At 32.5% G+C, this 24,190-nt stretch overlaps 3 long non-coding RNA genes across 3 annotated transcripts; all 3 read right to left on the bottom strand.

Moving 5' to 3' along the window:
- Positions 1-1,258: 1,258 nt before the first annotated feature.
- LOC146927159 (uncharacterized) lies at positions 1,259-2,018 on the bottom strand. Its single transcript, XR_015008177.1, has 2 exons — positions 1,895-2,018; positions 1,259-1,315 (listed from the first exon to the last, which is right to left on the bottom strand). It is a non-coding gene; the product is annotated as an uncharacterized LOC146927159 (long non-coding RNA).
- An 18,677-nt stretch (positions 2,019-20,695) lies between these two features.
- LOC146927160 (uncharacterized) lies at positions 20,696-21,687 on the bottom strand. The gene is made up of 2 exons (XR_015008178.1): positions 21,370-21,687; positions 20,696-20,752 (listed from the first exon to the last, which is right to left on the bottom strand). It is a non-coding gene; the product is annotated as an uncharacterized LOC146927160 (long non-coding RNA).
- A 779-nt stretch (positions 21,688-22,466) lies between these two features.
- On the bottom strand, positions 22,467-23,458 carry LOC146927161 (uncharacterized). Its single transcript, XR_015008179.1, has 2 exons — positions 23,141-23,458; positions 22,467-22,523 (listed from the first exon to the last, which is right to left on the bottom strand). It is a non-coding gene; the product is annotated as an uncharacterized LOC146927161 (long non-coding RNA).
- Positions 23,459-24,190: the final 732 nt, after the last annotated feature.

Consider the following 24,190-nt stretch of genomic DNA (forward strand, 5'->3'; position numbering starts at 1 on the left):
TTATTTTGAAAGCAAAGTACATCAATAGATCATATTGATAGCATATAATCCCCAACTGCGCTAACACATTTACTCAAAATGTTTATTCACAAACAACACATATATAAGCACATAAACCAACCACGCATTTAAGTAATTATAGTGTTTCGAGAGAGTGCCCTTACCTGAGCAAAGCATTCCCTTTTATTTCTTTTAGCCATGAAAGACCCTCAAGAATCCATAGCCATTCCATTTGAATGCTTTTAATTATCTTTTTACTCATTTCTCTAAACTCTAACTCAAACTCTCACTATCTCACTTTCTCAAAGTTCATGACACAAACACTCAAGGGAACAAAAAGAAACTGAAGAAATATAGAGAGAGATGATCGTACTCGAGAGAGAATAAGAAAGATAGAACTCTAACTAGTTTCTACCCAAGGAGTCCACGATGTTGAAGATCAAGAATAAGGCCAGAATTTATTGTTACTATTGATATTTATTTTATTTCTTTTAATGAAAGTTAACATTTTTAAAAGTCTTCTTTTTCTAAAATAAACTAACATGTCAAGGTAACTTTTGATTAAGAAAAGATGCCTAGATTTAAGGTTACCCTATTTCAACGGGACTTAATTATAATAATTTTTTGTCTCTAAAATTTTACGAAAAGTTCAACAGAGTCTCATTTTTAAGTAATTTATTTATTGTTATTTCTAAAGGACTAAAGACACACATAATGAAACTATTATTTTCTAAAACGTTATTTTGAGAAAAGAAATCTAGCCGGTATAAATTTTTATTCTAAAGGACTCGTATCATAATACACCAATTTACTTTTCTACAAACGTTGTTATGAGAAAAATCCAGCCCATAGATAAAAAAAAAATTCTAAACTTTCTATTCTAAATATAATAGAAAGTTATGTTTTTAAGCAACAAAAATTGTGTCTGTTTTTTTTTTATTAGGAACGAAAGAAGAAATAAAACCTTTATATACTCAAGTCATAGACTTTTATTAAAAAAAATAAAGTGAAGTTTCCTTTTCAAAATGAACGTCAGAGTTATATAGAGCTTTGTTTGGCAACGAAATAATTTACAAGACACAATTATCCCTACGCAGAGGGAGAATTTCCTATCAAAAGTACTCACTAAAATAAAAAGAACCCTGAGCTAATATTTAACTCTAAATTGGAATGAATTGGTTTGAGACCTACTGATGACCCAAGCTTTACTTCCCAAATTGCTACTCCTCCAAAGTCATTGTCACTCCCGCTTAACGACTCCCTATTTGGATGTGGGGCAAAGCCCGATCCACGAATTAATGTAGAGGGTCACGATCTAAAAACAACATAATTACAAAAATACAACATGCATTGCATGTAGGCATGGTAAATGGCTTTAAAATAAACATTCAACATATAAACTATAACAATGTACATTTAGCCTAAAAATGCAGACTCTACATGAGTGTGAAGCCTATCAGAGGACATCACATGGCAACTCCACATAAGGAGATGAGTATCTACCCATCTATCAGACTCAATGATCCACTACGGGATAAGGTGGTCTTCAACGCACCCCGTGCCACCTCTCCGGTGTGCACCTCGTGACTTCTCTCTGGTGGCCACGTTTACTATGAAATGCATGAGCATACGATTCCCCTTATATGCTAATGCAACAACTTACATATCTCAAAAGCATATGTAAACAATTCATCTCATGCATAAAAGCATAAATTCATCAAGCATTTCAATTATTTTGAAAGCAAAGTACATCAATAGATCATATTGATAGCATATAATCCCCAATTGCGCTAACACATTTACTCAAAATGTTTATTCACAAACAACACATATATAAGCACATAAACCAACCACGCATTTAAGTAATTATAGTGTTTCGAGAGAGTGCCCTTACCTGAGCAAAGCATTCCCTTTTATTTCTTTTAGCCATGAAAGACCCTCAAGAATCCATAGCCATTCCATTTGAATGCTTTTAATTATCTTTTTACTCATTTCTCTAAACTCTAACTCAAACTCTCACTATCTCACTTTCTCAAAGTTCATGATACAAACACTCAAGGGAACAAAAAGAAACTGAAGAAATATAGAGAGAGATGATCGTACTCGAGAGAGAATAAGAAAGATAGAACTCTAACTAGTTTCTACCCAAGGAGTCCACGATGTTGAAGATCAAGAATAAGGCCAGAATTTATTGTTACTATTGATATTTATTTTATTTCTTTTGATGAAAGTTAACATTTTTAAAAGTATTCTTTTTCTAAAATAAACTAACATGTCAAGATAACTTTTGATTAAGAAAAGATGCCTAGATTTAATTAAGGTTACCCTATTTCAACGGGGCTTAATTATAATAATTTTTTATCTCTAAAATTCTACGAAAAGTTCAACAGAGTCTCATTTTTAAGTAATTTATTTATTGTTATTTCTAAAGGACTAAAGACACACATAATGAAACTATTATTTTCTAAAACGTTATTTTGAGAAAAGAAATCTAGCCGGTATAAATTTTTATTCTAAAGGACTCGTATCATAATACACCAATTTATTTTTCTACAAACGTTGTTATGAGAAAAATCCAGCCCATAGATAAAAAAAAATTCTAAACTTTCTATTCTAAATATAATAGAAAGTTATGTTTTTAAGCAACAAAAATTGTGTCTGTTTTTTTTTTTATTAGGAACGAAAGAAGAAATAAAACCTTTATATACTCAAGTCATAGACTTTTATTAAAAAAAATAAAGTGAAGTTTCCTTTTCAAAATGAACGTCAGAGTTATATAGAGCTTTGTTTGGCAACGAAATAATTTACAAGACACAATTATCCCTACGCAGAGGGAGAATTTCCTATCAAAAGTATTCACTAAAATAAAAAGAACCCTGAGCTAATATTTAACTCTAAATTGGAATGAATTGGTTTGAGACCTACTGATGACCCAAGCTTTACTTCCCAAACTGCTACTCCTCCAAAGTCTTTGTCACTCCCGCTTAACGACTCCCTATTTGGATGTGGGGCAAAGCCCGATCCACGAATTAATGTAGAGGGTCACGATCTAAAAACAACATAATTACAAAAATACAACATGCATTGCATGTAGGCATGGTAAATGGCTTTAAAATAAACATTCAACATATAAACTATAACAATGTACATTTAGCCTAAAAATGCAGACTCTACATGAGTGTGAAGCCTATCACAGGACATCACATGCAAATGATTCCGGAATTAATACACCTCCGCAGAGGGTTGTGGCAACTCCACATAAGGAGATGAGTATCTACCCATCTATCAGACTCAATGATCCACTACGGGATAAGGTGGTCTTCAACGCACCCCGTGCCACCTCTCCGGGGTGCACCTCGTGACTTCTATCTGGTGGCCACGTTTACTATGAAATGCATGAGCATACGATTCCCCTTATATGCTAATGCAACAACTTAAATATCTCAAAAGCATATGTAAACAATTCATCTCATGCATAAAAGCATAAATTCATCAAGTATTTCAATTATTTTGAAAGCAAAGTACATCAATAGATCATATTGATAGCATATAATCCCCAACTGCGCTAACACATTTACTCAAAATGTTTATTCACAAACAACACATATATAAGCACGTAAACCAACCACACATTTAAGTAATTATATTGTTTCGAGAGAGTGCCCTTACCTGAGCAAAGCATTCCCTTTTATTTCTTTTAGCCATGAAAGACCCTCAAGAATCCATAGCCATTCCATTTGAATGCTTTTAATTATCTTTTTACTCATTTCTCTAAACTCTAACTCAAACTCTCACTATCTCACTTTCTCAAAGTTCATGACACAAACACTCAAGGGAACAAAAAGAAATTGAAGAAATATAGAGAGAGATGATCGTACTCGAGAGAGAATAAGAAAGATAGAACTCTAACTAGTTTCTACCCAAGGAGTCCACGATGTTGAAGATCAAGAATAAGGCCAGAATTTATTGTTACTATTGATATTTATTTTATTTCTTTTGATGAAAGTTAACATTTTTAAAAGTCTTCTTTTTCTAAAATAAACTAACATGTCAAGATAACTTTTGATTAAGAAAAGATGCCTAGATTTAATTAAGGTTACCCTATTTCAACGGGACTTAATTATAATAATTTTTTGTCTCTAAAATTTTACGAAAAGTTCAACAGAGTCTCATTTTTAAGTAATTTATTTATTGTTATTTCTAAAGGACTAAAGACACACATAATGAAACTATTATTTTCTAAAACGTTATTTTGAGAAAAGAAATCTAGCCGGTATAAATTTTTATTCTAAAGGACTCGTATCATAATACACCAATTTATTTTTCTACAAACGTTGTTATGAGAAAAATCCAGCCCATAGATAAAAAAAAATTCTAAACTTTCTATTCTAAATATAATAGAAAGTTATGTTTTTAAGCAACAAAAATTGTGTCTGTTTTTTTTTTTATTAGGAACGAAAGAATAAATAAAACCTTTATATACTCAAGTCATAGACTTTTATTAAAAAAAATAAAGTGAAGTTTCCTTTTCAAAATGAACGTCAGAGTTATATAGAGCTTTGTTTGGCAACGAAATAATTTACAAGACACAATTATCCCTACGCAGAGGGAGAATTTCCTATCAAAAGTATTCACTAAAATAAAAAGAACCCTGAGCTAATATTTAACTCTAAATTGGAATGAATTGGTTTGAGACCTACTGATGACCCAAGCTTTACTTCCCAAACTGCTACTCCTCCAAAGTCTTTGTCACTCCCGCTTAACGACTCCCTATTTGGATGTGGGGCAAAGCCTGATCCACGAATTAATGTAGAGGGTTACGATCTAAAAACAACATAATTACAAAAATACAACATGCATTGCATGTAGGCATGGTAAATGGCTTTAAAATAAACATTCAACATATAAACTATAACAATGTACATTTAGCCTAAAAATGTAGACTCTACATGAGTGTGAAGCCTATCACAGGACATCACATGCAAATGATTCCGGAATTAATACACCTCCGCAGAGGGTTGTGGCAACTCCACATAAGGAGATGAGTATCTACCCATCTATCAGACTCAATGATCCACTACGGGATAAGGTGGTCTTCAACGCACCCCGTGCCACCTCTCCGGTGTGCACCTAGTGACTTCTCTCTGGTGGCCACGTTTACTATGAAATGCATGAGCATACGATTCCCCTTATATGCTAATGCAACAACTTACATATCTCAAAAGCATATGTAAACCATTCATCTCATGCATAAAAGCATAAATTCATCAAGCATTTCAATTATTTTGAAAGCAAAGTACATCAATAGATCATATTGATAGCATATAATCCCCAATTGCGCTAACACATTTACTCAAAATGTTTATTCACAAACAACACATATATAAGCACATAAACCAACCACGCATTTAAGTAATTATAGTGTTTCGAGAGAGTGCCCTTACCTGAGCAAAGCATTCCCTTTTATTTCTTTTAGCCATGAAAGACCCTCAAGAATCCATAGCCATTCCATTTGAATGCTTTTAATTATCTTTTTACTCATTTCTCTAAACTCTAACTCAAACTCTCACTATCTCACTTTCTCAAAGTTCATGATACAAACACTCAAGGGAACAAAAAGAAACTGAAGAAATATAGAGAGAGATGATCGTACTCGAGAGAGAATAAGAAAGATAGAACTCTAGTTAGTTTCTACCCAAGGAGTCCACGATGTTGAAGATCAAGAATAAGGCCAGAATTTATTGTTACTATTGATATTTATTTTATTTCTTTTGATGAAAGTTAACATTTTTAAAAGTATTCTTTTTCTAAAATAAACTAACATGTCAAGATAACTTTTGATTAAGAAAAGATGCCTAGATTTAATTAAGGTTACCCTATTTCAACGGGGCTTAATTATAATAATTTTTTGTCTCTAAAATTTTACGAAAAGTTCAACAGAGTCTCATTTTTAAGTAATTTATTTATTGTTATTTCTAAAGGACTAAAGACACACATAATGAAACTATTATTTTCTAAAACGTTATTTTGAGAAAAGAAATCTAGCCGGTATAAATTTTTATTCTAAAGGACTCGTATCATAATACACCAATTTATTTTTCTACAAACGTTGTTATGAGAAAAATCCAGCCCATAGATAAAAAAAAATTCTAAACTTTCTATTCTAAATATAATAGAAAGTTATGTTTTTAAGCAACAAAAATTGTGTCTGTTTTTTTTTTTATTAGGAACGAAAGAAGAAATAAAACCTTTATATACTCAAGTCATAGACTTTTATTAAAAAAAATAAAGTGAAGTTTCCTTTTCAAAATGAACGTCAGAGTTATATAGAGCTTTGTTTGGCAACGAAATAATTTACAAGACACAATTATCCCTACGCAGAGGGAGAATTTCCTATCAAAAGTATTCACTAAAATAAAAAGAACCCTGAGCTAATATTTAACTCTAAATTGGAATGAATTGGTTTGAGACCTACTGATGACCCAAGCTTTACTTCCCAAACTGCTACTCTTCCAAAGTCTTTGTCACTCCCGCTTAACGACTCCCTATTTGGATGTGGGGCAAAGCCCGATCCACGAATTAATGTAGAGGGTCACGATCTAAAAACAACATAATTACAAAAATACAACATGCATTGCATGTAGGCATGGTAAATGGCTTTAAAATAAACATTCAACATATAAACTATAACAATGTACATTTAGCCTAAAAATGCAGACTCTACATGAGTGTGAAGCCTATCACAGGACATCACATGCAAATGATTCCGGAATTAATACACCTCCGCAGAGGGTTGTGGCAACTCCACATAAGGAGATGAGTATCTACCCATCTATCAGACTCAATGATCCACTACGGGATAAGGTGGTCTTCAACGCACCCCGTGCCACCTCTCCGGGGTGCACCTCGTGACTTCTATCTGGTGGCCACGTTTACTATGAAATGCATGAGCATACGATTCCCCTTATATGCTAATGCAACAACTTAAATATCTCAAAAGCATATGTAAACAATTCATCTCATGCATAAAAGCATAAATTCATCAAGCATTTCAATTATTTTGAAAGCAAAGTACATCAATAGATCATATTGATAGCATATAATCCCCAACTGCGCTAACACATTTACTCAAAATGTTTATTCACAAACAACACATATATAAGCACGTAAACCAACCACACATTTAAGTAATTATATTGTTTCGAGAGAGTGCCCTTACCTGAGCAAAGCATTCCCTTTTATTTCTTTTAGCCATGAAAGACCCTCAAGAATCCATAGCCATTCCATTTGAATGCTTTTAATTATCTTTTTACTCATTTCTCTAAACTCTAACTCAAACTCTCACTATCTCACTTTCTCAAAGTTCATGACACAAACACTCAAGGGAACAAAAAGAAATTGAAGAAATATAGAGAGAGATGATCGTACTCGAGAGAGAATAAGAAAGATAGAACTCTAACTAGTTTCTACCCAAGGAGTCCACGATGTTGAAGATCAAGAATAAGGCCAGAATTTATTGTTACTATTGATATTTATTTTATTTCTTTTGATGAAAGTTAACATTTTTAAAAGTCTTCTTTTTCTAAAATAAACTAACATGTCAAGATAACTTTTGATTAAGAAAAGATGCCTAGATTTAATTAAGGTTACCCTATTTCAACGGGACTTAATTATAATAATTTTTTGTCTCTAAAATTTTACGAAAAGTTCAACAGAGTCTCATTTTTAAGTAATTTATTTATTGTTATTTCTAAAGGACTAAAGACACACATAATGAAACTATTATTTTCTAAAACGTTATTTTGAGAAAAGAAATCTAGCCGGTATAAATTTTTATTCTAAAGGACTCGTATCATAATACACCAATTTATTTTTCTACAAACGTTGTTATGAGAAAAATCCAGCCCATAGATAAAAAAAAATTCTAAACTTTCTATTCTAAATATAATAGAAAGTTATGTTTTTAAGCAACAAAAATTGTGTCTGATTTTTTTTATTAGGAACGAAAGAAGAAATAAAACCTTTATATACTCAAGTCATAGACTTTTATTAAAAAAAATAAAGTGAAGTTTCCTTTTCAAAATGAACGTCAGAGTTATATAGAGCTTTGTTTGGCAACGAAATAATTTACAAGACACAATTATCCCTACGCAGAGGGAGAATTTCCTATCAAAAGTATTCACTAAAATAAAAAGAACCCTGAGCTAATATTTAACTCTAAATTGGAATGAATTGGTTTGAGACCTACTGATGACCCAAGCTTTACTTCCCAAACTGCTACTCCTCCAAAGTCTTTGTCACTCCCGCTTAACGACTCCCTATTTGGATGTGGGGCAAAGCCTGATCCACGAATTAATGTAGAGGGTTACGATCTAAAAACAACATAATTACAAAAATACAACATGCATTGCATGTAGGCATGGTAAATGGCTTTAAAATAAACATTCAACATATAAACTATAACAATGTACATTTAGCCTAAAAATGCAGACTCTACATGAGTGTGAAGCCTATCACAGGACATCACATGCAAATGATTCCGGAATTAATACACCTCCGCAGAGGGTTGTGGCAACTCCACATAAGGAGATGAGTATCTACCCATCTATCAGACTCAATGATCCACTACGGGATAAGGTGGTCTTCAACGCACCCCGTGCCACCTCTCCGGTGTGCACCTCGTGACTTCTCTCTGGTGGCCACGTTTACTATGAAATGCATGAGCATACGATTCCCCTTATATGCTAATGCAACAACTTACATATCTCAAAAGCATATGTAAACAATTCATCTCATGCATAAAAGCATAAATTCATCAAGCATTTCAATTATTTTGAAAGCAAAGTACATCAATAGATCATATTGATAGCATATAATCCCCAACTGCGCTAACACATTTACTCAAAATGTTTATTCACAAACAACACATATATAAGCACATAAACCAACCACGCATTTAAGTAATTATAGTGTTTCGAGAGAGTGCCCTTACCTGAGCAAAGCATTCCCTTTTATTTCTTTTAGCCATGAAAGACCCTCAAGAATCCATAGCCATTCCATTTGAATGCTTTTAATTATCTTTTTACTCATTTCTCTAAACTCTAACTCAAACTCTCACTATCTCACTTTCTCAAAGTTCATGACACAAACACACAAGGGAACAAAAAGAAACTGAAGAAATATAGAGAGAGATGATCGTACTCGAGAGAGAAACAGAAAGATAGAACTCTAACTAGTTTCTACCCAAGGAGTCCATGATGTTGAAGATCGAGAATAAGGCCAGAATTTATTGTTACTATTGATATTTATTTTATTTCTTTTAATGAAATTTAACATTTTTAAAAGTCTTCTTTTTCTAAAATAAACTAACATGTCAAGATAACTTTTGATTAAGAAAAGATGCCTAGATTTAATTAAGGTTACCCTATTTCAACGGGACTTAATTATAATAATTTTTTGTCTCTAAAATTTTACGAAAAGTTCAACAGAGTCTCATTTGTAAGTAATTTATTTATTGTTATTTCTAAAGGACTAAAGACACACATAATGAAACTATTATTTTCTAAAACGTTATTTTGAGAAAAGAAATCTAGCCGGTATAAATTTTTATTCTAAAGGACTCGTATCATAATACACCAATTTATTTTTCTACAAACGTTGTTATGAGAAAAATCCAGCTCATAGATAAAAAAAAATTCTAAACTTTCTATTCTAAATATAATAGAAAGTTATGTTTTTAAGCAACAAAAATTGTGTCTGATTTTTTTTATTAGGAACGAAAGAAGAAATAAAACCTTTATATACTCAAGTCATAGACTTTTATTAAAAAAAATAAAGTGAAGTTTCCTTTTCAAAATGAACGTCAGAGTTATATAGAGCTTTGTTTGGCAACGAAATAATTTACAAGACACAATTATCCCTACGCAGAGGGAGAATTTCCTATCAAAAGTATTCACTAAAATAAAAAGAACCCTGAGCTAATATTTAACTCTAAATTGGAATGAATTGGTTTGAGACCTACTGATGACCCAAGCTTTACTTCCCAAACTGCTACTCCTCCAAAGTCTTTGTCACTCCCGCTTAACGACTCCCTATTTGGATGTGGGGCAAAGCCTGATCCACGAATTAATGTAGAGGGTTACGATCTAAAAACAACATAATTACAAAAATACAACATGCATTGCATGTAGGCATGGTAAATGGCTTTAAAATAAACATTCAACATATAAACTATAACAATGTACATTTAGCCTAAAAATGCAGACTCTACATGAGTGTGAAGCCTATCACAGGACATCACATGCAAATGATTCCGGAATTAATACACCTCCGCAGAGGGTTGTGGCAACTCCACATAAGGAGATGAGTATCTACCCATCTATCAGACTCAATGATCCACTACGGGATAAGGTGGTCTTCAACGCACCCCGTGCCACCTCTCCGGTGTGCACCTCGTGACTTCTCTCTGGTGGCCACGTTTACTATGAAATGCATGAGCATACGATTCCCCTTATATGCTAATGCAACAACTTACATATCTCAAAAGCATATGTAAACAATTCATCTCATGCATAAAAGCATAAATTCATCAAGCATTTCAATTATTTTGAAAGCAAAGTACATCAATAGATCATATTGATAGCATATAATCCCCAACTGCGCTAACACATTTACTCAAAATGTTTATTCACAAACAACACATATATAAGCACATAAACCAACCACGCATTTAAGTAATTATAGTGTTTCGAGAGAGTGCCCTTACCTGAGCAAAGCATTCCCTTTTATTTCTTTTAGCCATGAAAGACCCTCAAGAATCCATAGCCATTCCATTTGAATGCTTTTAATTATCTTTTTACTCATTTCTCTAAACTCTAACTCAAACTCTCACTATCTCACTTTCTCAAAGTTCATGACACAAACACACAAGGGAACAAAAAGAAACTGAAGAAATATAGAGAGAGATGATCGTACTCGAGAGAGAAACAGAAAGATAGAACTCTAACTAGTTTCTACCCAAGGAGTCCATGATGTTGAAGATCGAGAATAAGGCCAGAATTTATTGTTACTATTGATATTTATTTTATTTCTTTTAATGAAATTTAACATTTTTAAAAGTCTTCTTTTTCTAAAATAAACTAACATGTCAAGATAACTTTTGATTAAGAAAAGATGCCTAGATTTAATTAAGGTTACCCTATTTCAACGGGACTTAATTATAATAATTTTTTGTCTCTAAAATTTTACGAAAAGTTCAACAGAGTCTCATTTGTAAGTAATTTATTTATTGTTATTTCTAAAGGACTAAAGACACACATAATGAAACTATTATTTTCTAAAACGTTATTTTGAGAAAAGAAATCTAGCCGGTATAAATTTTTATTCTAAAGGACTCGTATCATAATACACCAATTTATTTTTCTACAAACGTTGTTATGAGAAAAATCCAGCTCATAGATAAAAAAAAATTCTAAACTTTCTATTCTAAATATAATAGAAAGTTATGTTTTTAAGCAACAAAAATTGTGTCTGATTTTTTTTATTAGGAACGAAAGAAGAAATAAAACCTTTATATACTCAAGTCATAGACTTTTATTAAAAAAAATAAAGTGAAGTTTCCTTTTCAAAATGAACGTCAGAGTTATATAGAGCTTTGTTTGGCAACGAAATAATTTACAAGACACAATTATCCCTACGCAGAGGGAGAATTTCCTATCAAAAGTATTCACTAAAATAAAAAGAACCCTGAGCTAATATTTAACTCTAAATTGGAATGAATTGGTTTGAGACCTACTGATGACCCAAGCTTTACTTCCCAAACTGCTACTCCTCCAAAGTCTTTGTCACTCCCGCTTAACGACTCCCTATTTGGATGTGGGGCAAAGCCTGATCCACGAATTAATGTAGAGGGTTACGATCTAAAAACAACATAATTACAAAAATACAACATGCATTGCATGTAGGCATGGTAAATGGCTTTAAAATAAACATTCAACATATAAACTATAACAATGTACATTTAGCCTAAAAATGCAGACTCTACATGAGTGTGAAGCCTATCACAGGACATCACATGCAAATGATTCCGGAATTAATACACCTCCGCAGAGGGTTGTGGCAACTCCACATAAGGAGAGGAGTATCTACCCATCTATCAGACTCAATGATCCACTACGGGATAAGGTGGTCAACGCACCCTGTGCCACCTCTCCGGTGTGCACCTCGTGACTTCTCTCTGGTGGCATGAGCATACGATTCCCCTTATATGCTAATGCAACAACTTACATATCTCAAAAGCATATGTAAACAATTCATCTCATGCATAAAAGCATAAATTCATCAAGCATTTCAATTATTTTGAAAGCAAAGTACATCAATAGATCATATTGATAGCATATAATCCCCAACTGCGCTAACACATTTACTCAAAATGTTTATTCACAAACAACACATATATAAGCACATAAACCAACCACGCATTTAAGTAATTATAGTGTTTCGAGAGAGTGCCCTTACCTGAGCAAAGCATTCCCTTTTATTTCTTTTAGCCATGAAAGACCCTCAAGAATCCATAGCCATTCCATTTGAATGCTTTTAATTATCTTTTTACTCATTTCTCTAAACTCTAACTCAAACTCTCACTATCTCACTTTCTCAAAGTTCATGACACAAACACACAAGGGAACAAAAAGAAACTGAAGAAATATAGAGAGAGATGATCGTACTCGAGAGAGAAACAGAAAGATAGAACTCTAACTAGTTTCTACCCAAGGAGTCCATGATGTTGAAGATCGAGAATAAGGCCAGAATTTATTGTTACTATTGATATTTATTTTATTTCTTTTAATGAAATTTAACATTTTTAAAAGTCTTCTTTTTCTAAAATAAACTAACATGTCAAGATAACTTTTGATTAAGAAAAGATGCCTAGATTTAATTAAGGTTACCCTATTTCAACGGGACTTAATTATAATAATTTTTTGTCTCTAAAATTTTACGAAAAGTTCAACAGAGTCTCATTTGTAAGTAATTTATTTATTGTTATTTCTAAAGGACTAAAGACACACATAATGAAACTATTATTTTCTAAAACGTTATTTTGAGAAAAGAAATCTAGCCGGTATAAATTTTTATTCTAAAGGACTCGTATCATAATACACCAATTTATTTTTCTACAAACGTTGTTATGAGAAAAATCCAGCTCATAGATAAAAAAAAATTCTAAACTTTCTATTCTAAATATAATAGAAAGTTATGTTTTTAAGCAACAAAAATTGTGTCTGATTTTTTTTATTAGGAACGAAAGAAGAAATAAAACCTTTATATACTCAAGTCATAGACTTTTATTAAAAAAAATAAAGTGAAGTTTCCTTTTCAAAATGAACGTCAGAGTTATATAGAGCTTTGTTTGGCAACGAAATAATTTACAAGACACAATTATCCCTACGCAGAGGGAGAATTTCCTATCAAAAGTATTCACTAAAATAAAAAGAACCCTGAGCTAATATTTAACTCTAAATTGGAATGAATTGGTTTGAGACCTACTGATGACCCAAGCTTTACTTCCCAAACTGCTACTCCTCCAAAGTCTTTGTCACTCCCGCTTAACGACTCCCTATTTGGATGTGGGGCAAAGCCTGATCCACGAATTAATGTAGAGGGTTACGATCTAAAAACAACATAATTACAAAAATACAACATGCATTGCATGTAGGCATGGTAAATGGCTTTAAAATAAACATTCAACATATAAACTATAACAATGTACATTTAGCCTAAAAATGTAGACTCTACATGAGTGTGAAGCCTATCACAGGACATCACATGCAAATGATTCCGGAATTAATACACCTCCGCAGAGGGTTGTGGCAACTCCACATAAGGAGAGGAGTATCTACCCATCTATCAGACTCAATGATCCACTACGGGATAAGGTGGTCAACGCACCCTGTGCCACCTCTCCGGTGTGCACCTCGTGACTCCTCCCTGGTGGCCACGTTTACTGTGAAACGCATGAGCATACGATTCCCCTTATATGCTAATGCAACAACTTACATATCTCAAAAGCATATGTAAACAATTCATCTCATGCATAAAAGCATAAATTCATCAAGCATTTCAATTATTTTGAAAGCAAAGTACATCAATAGATGATATTGATAGCATATAATCCCCAACTGCGCTAACACATTTACTCAAAATGTTTATTCACAAACAACACATATATAAGCACATAAACCAACCACGCATTTAAGTAATTATAGTGTTTCGAGAGAGTGCCCTTACCTGAGCAAAGCATTCCCTTTTATTTCTTTTAGCCATGAAAGACCCTCAAGAATCCATAGCCATTCCATTTGAATGCTTTTAATTATCTTTTTACTCATTTCTCTAAACTCTAACTCAAACTCTCACTATCTCACTTTCTCAAAGTTCATGACACAAACACACAAGGGAACAAAAAGAAACTGAAGAAATATAGAGAGAGATTATCGTACTCGAGAGAGAAACAGAAAGATAGAACTCTAACTAGTTTCTACCCAAGGAGTCCACGATGTTGAAGATCAAGAATAAGGCCAGAATTTATTGTTACTATTGATATTTATTTTATTTCTTTTAATGAAATTTAACATTTTTAAAAGTCTTCTTTTTCTAAAATAAACTAACATGTCAAGATAACTTTTGATTAAGAAAAGATGCCTAGATTTAATTAAGGTTACCCTATTTCAACGGGACTTAATTATAATAATTTTTTGTCTCTAAAATTTTACGAAAAGTTCAACAGAGTCTCATTTTTAAGTAATTTATTTATTGTTATTTCTAAAGGACTAAAGACACACATAATGAAACTATTATTTTCTAAAACGTTATTTTGAGAAAAGAAATCTAGCCGGTATAAATTTTTATTCTAAAGGACTCGTATCATAATACACCAATTTATTTTTCTACAAACGTTGTTATGAGAAAAATCCAGCCCATAGATAAAAAAAAATTCTAAACTTTCTATTCTAAATATAATAGAAAGTTATGTTTTTAAGCAACAAAAATTGTGTCTGATTTTTTTTATTAGGAACGAAAGAAGAAATAAAACCTTTATATACTCAAGTCATAGACTTTTATTAAAAAAAATAAAGTGAAGTTTCCTTTTCAAAATGAACGTCAGAGTTATATAGAGCTTTGTTTGGCAACGAAATAATTTACAAGACACAATTATCCCTACGCAGAGGGAGAATTTCCTATCAAAAGTATTCACTAAAATAAAAAGAACCCTGAGCTAATATTTAACTCTAAATTGGAATGAATTGGTTTGAGACCTACTGATGACCCAAGCTTTACTTCCCAAACTGCTACTCCTCCAAAGTCTTTGTCACTCCCGCTTAACGACTCCCTATTTGGATGTGGGGCAAAGCCTGATCCACGAATTAATGTAGAGGGTTACGATCTAAAAACAACATAATTACAAAAATACAACATGCATTGCATGTAGGCATGGTAAATGGCTTTAAAATAAACATTCAACATATAAACTATAACAATGTACATTTAGCCTAAAAATGTAGACTCTACATGAGTGTGAAGCCTATCACAGGACATCACATGCAAATGATTCCGGAATTAATACACCTCCGCAGAGGGTTGTGGCAACTCCACATAAGGAGAGGAGTATCTACCCATCTATCAGACTCAATGATCCACTACGGGATAAGGTGGTCAACGCACCCTGTGCCACCTCTCCGGTGTGCACCTCGTGACTCCTCCCTGGTGGCCATGTTTACTATGAAACGCATGAGCATACGATTCCCCTTATATGCTAATGCAACAACTTACATATCTCAAAAGCATATGTAAACAATTCATCTCATGCATAAAAGCATAAATTCATCAAGCATTTCAATTATTTTGAAAGCAAAGTACATCAATAGATCATATTGATAGCATATAATCCCCAACTGCGCTAACACATTTACTCAAAATGTTTATTCACAAACAACACATATATAAGCACATAAACCAACCACGCATTTAAGTAATTATAGTGTTTCGAGAGAGTGCCCTTACCTGAGCAAAGCATTCCCTTTTATTTCTTTTAGCCATGAAAGACCCTCAAGAATCCATAGCCATTCCATTTGAATGCTTTTAATTATCTTTTTACTCATTTCTCTAAACTCTAACTCAAACTCTCACTATCTCACTTTCTCAAAGTTCATGACACAAACACTCAAGGGAACAAAAAGAAACTGAAGAAATATAGAGAGAGATGATCGTACTCGAGAGAGAATAAGAAAGATAGAACTCTAACTAGTTTCTACCCAAGGAGTCCACGATGTTGAAGATCAAGAATAAGGCCAGAATTTATTGTTACTATTGATATTTATTTTATTTCTTTTGATGAAAGTTAACATTTTTAAAAGTATTCTTTTTCTAAAATAAACTAACATGTCAAGATAACTTTTGACTAAGAAAAGATGCCTAGATTTAATTAAGGTTACCCTATTTCAACGGGGCTTAATTATAATAATTTTTTGTCTCTAAAATTTTACGAAAAGTTCAACAGAGTCTCATTTTTAAGTAATTTATTTATTGTTATTTCTAAAGGACTAAAGACACACATAATGAAACTATTATTTTCTAAAACGTTATTTTGAGAAAAGAAATCTAGCCGGTATAAATTTTTTTTCTAAAGGACTCGTATCATAATACACCAATTTATTTTTCTACAAACGTTGTTATGAGAAAAATCCAGCCCATAGATAAAAAAAAATTCTAAACTTTCTATTCTAAATATAATAGAAAGTTATGTTTTTAAGCAACAAAAATTGTGTCTGTTTTTTTTTTATTAGGAACGAAAGAAGAAATAAAACCTTTATATACTCAAGTCATAGACTTTTATTAAAAAAAATAAAGTGAAGTTTCCTTTTCAAAATGAACGTCAGAGTTATATAGAGCTTTGTTTGGCAACGAAATAATTTACAAGACACAATTATCCCTACGCAGAGGGAGAATTTCCTATCAAAAGTATTCACTAAAATAAAAAGAACCCTGAGCTAATCCTTTAACTCTAAATTGGAATGAATTGGTTTGAGACCTACTGATGACCCAAGCTTTACTTCCCAAACTGCTACTCCTCCAAAGTCTTTGTCACTCCCGCTTAACGACTCGCTATTTGGATGTGGGGCAAAGCCCGATCCACGAATTAATGTAGAGGGTCACGATCTAAAAACAACATAATTAGAAAAATACAACATGCATTGCATGTAGGCATGGTAAATGGCTTTAAAATAAACATTCAACATATAAACTATAACAATGTACATTTAGCCTAAAAATGTAGACTCTACATGAGTGTGAAGCCTATCACAGGACATCACATGCAGATGATTCCGGAATTAATACACCTCCGCAGAGGGTTGTGGCAACTCCACATAAGGAGAGGAGTATCTACCCATCTATCAGACTCAATGATCCACTACGGGATAAGGTGGTCAACGCACCCTGTGCCACCTCTCCGGTGTGCACCTCGTGACTCCTCTCTGGTGGCCACGTTTACTATGAAACGCATGAGCATACGATTCCCCTTATATGCTAATGCAACAACTTACATATCTCAAAAGCATATGTAAACAATTCATCTCATGCATAAAAGCATAAATTCATCAAGCATTTCAATTATTTTGAAAGCAAAGTACATCAATAGATCATATTGATAGCATATAATCCCCAACTGCGCTAACACATTTACTCAAAATGTTTATTCACAAACAACACATATATAAGCACATAAACCAACCACGCATTTAAGTAATTATATTGTTTCGAGAGAGTGCCCTTACCTGAGCAAAGCATTCCCTTTTATTTCTTTTAGCCATGAAAGACCCTCAAGAATCCATAGCCATTCCATTTGAATGCTTTTAATTATCTTTTTACTCATTTCTCTAAACTCTAACTCAAACTCTCACTATCTCACTTTCTCAAAGTTCATGACACAAACACTCAAGGGAACAAAAAGAAACTGAAGAAATATAGAGAGAGATGATCGTACTCGAGAGAGAATAAGAAAGATAGAACTCTAACTAGTTTCTACCCAAGGAGTCCACGATGTTGAAGATCAAGAATAAGGCCAGAATTTATTGTTACTATTGATATTTATTTTATTTCTTTTGATGAAAGTTAACATTTTTAAAAGTATTCTTTTTCTAAAATAAACTAACATGTCAAGATAACTTTTGATTAAGAAAAGATGCCTAGATTTAATTAAGGTTACCCTATTTCAACGGGGCTTAATTATAATAATTTTTTGTCTCTAAAATTTTACGAAAAGTTCAACAGAGTCTCATTTTTAAGTAATTTATTTATTGTTATTTCTAAAGGACTAAAGACACACATAATGAAACTATTATTTTCTAAAACGTTATTTTGAGAAAAGAAATCTAGCCGGTATAAATTTTTATTCTAAAGGACTCGTATCATAATACACCAATTTATTTTTCTACAAACGTTGTTATGAGAAAAATCCAGCCCATAGATAAAAAAAATTCTAAACTTTCTATTCTAAATATAATAGAAAGTTATGTTTTTAAGCAACAAAAATTGTGTCTGTTATTTTTTATTAGGAACGAAAGAAGAAATAAAACCTTTATATACTCAAGTCATAGACTTTTATTAAAAAAAATAAAGTGAAGTTTCCTTTTCAAAATGAACGTCAGAGTTATATAGAGCTTTGTTTGGCAACGAAATAATTTACAAGACACAAATTACCCTACGCAGAGGGAGAATTTCCTATCAAAAGTATTCACTAAAATAAAAAGAACCCTGAGCTAATCCTTTAACTCTAAATTGGAATGAATTGGTTTGAGACCTACTGATGACCCAAGCTTTACTTCCCAAACTGCTACTCCTCCAAAGTCTTTGTCACTCCCGCTTAACGACTCCCTATTTGGATGTGGGGCAAATCCCGATCCACGAATTAATGTAGAGGGTCACGATCTAAAAACAACATAATTAGAAAAATACAACATGCATTGCATGTAGGCATGGTAAATGGCTTTAAAATAAACATTCAACATATAAACTATAACAATGTACATTTAGCCTAAAAATGCAGACTCTACATGAGTGTGAAGCCTATCACAGGACATCACATGCAAATGATTCCGGAATTAATACACCTCCGCAGAGGGTTGTGGCAACTCCACATATGGAGATGAGTATCTACCCATCTATCAGACTCAATGATCCACTACGGGATAAGGTGGTCAACGCACCCTGTGCCACCTCTCCGGTGTGCACCTCGTGACTCCTCTCTGGTGGCCACGTTTACTATGAAACACATGAGCATATGATTCCCCTTATATGCTAATGCAACAACTTACATATCTCAAAAGCATGTGTAAACAATTCATCTCATGCATAAAAGCATAAATTCATCAAGCATTTCAATTATTTTGAAAGCAAAGTACATCAATAGATGATATTGATAGCATATAATCCCCAACTGCGCTAACACATTTACTCAAAATGTTTATTCACAAACAACACATATATAAGCACATAAACCAACCACGCATTTAAGTAATTATATTGTTTCGAGAGAGTGCCCTTACCTGAGCAAAGCATTCCCTTTTATTTCTTTTAGCCATGAAAGACCCTCAAGAATCCATAGCCATTCCATTTGAATGCTTTTAATTATCTTTTTACTCATTTCTCTAAACTCTAACTCAAACTCTCACTATCTCACTTTCTCAAAGTTCATGACACAAACACTCAAGGGAACAAAAAGAAACTGAAGAAATATAGAGAGAGATGATCGTACTCGAGAGAGAATAAGAAAGATAGAACTCTAACTAGTTTCTACCCAAGGAGTCCACGATGTTGAAGATCAAGAATAAGGCCAGAATTTATTGTTACTATTGATATTTATTTTATTTCTTTTGATGAAAGTTAACATTTTTAAAAGTATTCTTTTTCTAAAATAAACTAACATGTCAAGATAACTTTTGATTAAGAAAAGATGCCTAGATTTAATTAAGGTTACCCTATTTCAACGGGGCTTAATTATAATAATTTTTTGTCTCTAAAATTTTACGAAAAGTTCAACAGAGTCTCATTTTTAAGTAATTTATTTATTGTTATTTCTAAAGGACTAAAGACACACATAATGAAACTATTATTTTCTAAAACGTTATTTTGAGAAAAGAAATCTAGCCGGTATAAATTTTTATTCTAAAGGACTCGTATCATAATACACCAATTTATTTTTCTACAAACGTTGTTATGAGAAAAATCCAGCCCATAGATAAAAAAAAATTCTAAACTTTCTATTCTAAATATAATAGAAAGTTATGTTTTTAAGCAACAAAAATTGTGTCTGTTATTTTTTATTAGGAACGAAAGAAGAAATAAAACCTTTATATACTCAAGTCATAGACTTTTATTAAAAAAAATAAAGTGAAGTTTCCTTTTCAAAATGAACGTCAGAGTTATATAGAGCTTTGTTTGGCAACGAAATAATTTACAAGACACAAATTACCCTACGCAGAGGGAGAATTTCCTATCAAAAGTATTCACTAAAATAAAAAGAACCCTGAGCTAATCCTTTAACTCTAAATTGGAATGAATTGGTTTGAGACCTACTGATGACCCAAGCTTTACTTCCCAAACTGCTACTCCTCCAAAGTCTTTGTCACTCCCGCTTAACGACTCCCTATTTGGATGTGGGGCAAAGCCCGATCCACGAATTAATGTAGAGGGTCACGATCTAAAAACAACATAATTAGAAAAATACAACATGCATTGCATGTAGGCATGGTAAATGGCTTTAAAATAAACATTCAACATATAAACTATAACAATGTACATTTAGCCTAAAAATGCAGACTCTACATGAGTGTGAAGCCTATCACAGGACATCACATGCAAATGATTCCGGAATTAATACACCTCCGCAGAGGGTTGTGGCAACTCCACATATGGAGATGAGTATCTACCCATCTATCAGACTCAATGATCCACTACGGGATAAGGTGGTCAACGCACCCTGTGCCACCTCTCCGGTGTGCACCTCGTGACTCCTCTCTGGTGGCCACGTTTACTATGAAACACATGAGCATATGATTCCCCTTATATGCTAATGCAACAACTTACATATCTCAAAAGCATGTGTAAACAATTCATCTCATGCATAAAAGCATAAATTCATCAAGCATTTCAATTATTTTGAAAGCAAAGTACATCAATAGATGATATTGATAGCATATAATCCCCAACTGCGCTAACACATTTACTCAAAATGTTTATTCACAAACAACACATATATAAGCACATAAACCAACCACGCATTTAAGTAATTATATTGTTTCGAGAGAGTGCCCTTACCTGAGCAAAGCATTCCCTTTTATTTCTTTTAGCCATGAAAGACCCTCAAGAATCCATAGCCATTCCATTTGAATGCTTTTAATTATCTTTTTACTCATTTCTCTAAACTCTAACTCAAACTCTCACTATCTCACTTTCTCAAAGTTCATGACACAAACACTCAAGGGAACAAAAAGAAACTGAAGAAATATAGAGAGAGATGATCGTACTCGAGAGAGAATAAGAAAGATAGAACTCTAACTAGTTTCTACCCAAGGAGTCCACGATGTTGAAGATCAAGAATAAGGCCAGAATTTATTGTTACTATTGATATTTATTTTATTTCTTTTGATGAAAGTTAACATTTTTAAAAGTATTCTTTTTCTAAAATAAACTAACATGTCAAGATAACTTTTGATTAAGAAAAGATGCCTAGATTTAATTAAGGTTACCCTATTTCAACGGGGCTTAATTATAATAATTTTTTGTCTCTAAAATTTTACGAAAAGTTCAACAGAGTCTCATTTTTAAGTAATTTATTTATTGTTATTTCTAAAGGACTAAAGACACACATAATGAAACTATTATTTTCTAAAACGTTATTTTGAGAAAAGAAATCTAGCCGGTATAAATTTTTATTCTAAAGGACTCGTATCATAATACACCAATTTATTTTTCTACAAACGTTGTTATGAGAAAAATCCAGCCCATAGATAAAAAAAAATTCTAAACTTTCTATTCTAAATATAATAGAAAGTTATGTTTTTAAGCAACAAAAATTGTGTCTGTTATTTTTTATTAGGAACGAAAGAAGAAATAAAACCTTTATATACTCAAGTCATAGACTTTTATTAAAAAAAATAAAGTGAAGTTTCCTTTTCAAAATGAACGTCAGAGTTATATAGAGCTTTGTTTGGCAACGAAATAATTTACAAGACACAAATTACCCTACGCAGAGGGAGAATTTCCTATCAAAAGTATTCACTAAAATAAAAAGAACCCTGAGCTAATCCTTTAACTCTAAATTGGAATGAATTGGTTTGAGACCTACTGATGACCCAAGCTTTACTTCCCAAACTGCTACTCCTCCAAAGTCTTTGTCACTCCCGCTTAACGACTCCCTATTTGGATGTGGGGCAAAGCCCGATCCACGAATTAATGTAGAGGGTCACGATCTAAAAACAACATAATTAGAAAAATACAACATGCATTGCATGTAGGCATGGTAAATGGCTTTAAAATAAACATTCAACATATAAACTATAACAATGTACATTTAGCCTAAAAATGCAGACTCTACATGAGTGTGAAGCCTATCACAGGACATCACATGCAAATGATTCCGGAATTAATACACCTCCGCAGAGGGTTGTGGCAACTCCACATATGGAGATGAGTATCTACCCATCTATCAGACTCAATGATCCACTACGGGATAAGGTGGTCAACGCACCCTGTGCCACCTCTCCGGTGTGCACCTCGTGACTCCTCTCTGGTGGCCACGTTTACTATGAAACACATGAGCATATGATTCCCCTTATATGCTAATGCAACAACTTACATATCTCAAAAGCATGTGTAAACAATTCATCTCATGCATAAAAGCATAAATTCATCAAGCATTTCAATTATTTTGAAAGCAAAGTACATCAATAGATGATATTGATAGCATATAATCCCCAACTGCGCTAACACATTTACTCAAAATGTTTATTCACAAACAACACATATATAAGCACATAAACCAACCACGCATTTAAGTAATTATATTGTTTCGAGAGAGTGCCCTTACCTGAGCAAAGCATTCCCTTTTATTTCTTTTAGCCATGAAAGACCCTCAAGAATCCATAGCCATTCCATTTGAATGCTTTTAATTATCTTTTTACTCATTTCTCTAAACTCTAACTCAAACTCTCACTATCTCACTTTCTCAAAGTTCATGACACAAACACTCAAGGGAACAAAAAGAAACTGAAGAAATATAGAGAGAGATGATCGTACTCGAGAGAGAATAAGAAAGATAGAACTCTAACTAGTTTCTACCCAAGGAGTCCACGATGTTGAAGATCAAGAATAAGGCCAGAATTTATTGTTACTATTGATATTTATTTTATTTCTTTTGATGAAAGTTAACATTTTTAAAAGTATTCTTTTTCTAAAATAAACTAACATGTCAAGATAACTTTTGATTAAGAAAAGATGCCTAGATTTAATTAAGGTTACCCTATTTCAACGGGGCTTAATTATAATAATTTTTTGTCTCTAAAATTTTACGAAAAGTTCAACAGAGTCTCATTTTTAAGTAATTTATTTATTGTTATTTCTAAAGGACTAAAGACACACATAATGAAACTATTATTTTCTAAAACGTTATTTTGAGAAAAGAAATCTAGCCGGTATAAATTTTTATTCTAAAGGACTCGTATCATAATACACCAATTTATTTTTCTACAAACGTTGTTATGAGAAAAATCCAGCCCATAGATAAAAAAAAATTCTAAACTTTCTATTCTAAATATAATAGAAAGTTATGTTTTTAAGCAACAAAAATTGTGTCTGTTATTTTTTATTAGGAACGAAAGAAGAAATAAAACCTTTATATACTCAAGTCATAGACTTTTATTAAAAAAAATAAAGTGAAGTTTCCTTTTCAAAATGAACGTCAGAGTTATATAGAGCTTTGTTTGGCAACGAAATAATTTACAAGACACAAATTACCCTACGCAGAGGGAGAATTTCCTATCAAAAGTATTCACTAAAATAAAAAGAACCCTGAGCTAATCCTTTAACTCTAAATTGGAATGAATTGGTTTGAGACCTACTGATGACCCAAGCTTTACTT

Source organism: Medicago sativa, chromosome 4 (genome assembly GCF_051527215.1).
Source record: "Medicago sativa cultivar Bolivia chromosome 4, Bolivia_mono, whole genome shotgun sequence".
Taxonomy (NCBI): domain Eukaryota; kingdom Viridiplantae; phylum Streptophyta; class Magnoliopsida; order Fabales; family Fabaceae; genus Medicago; species Medicago sativa.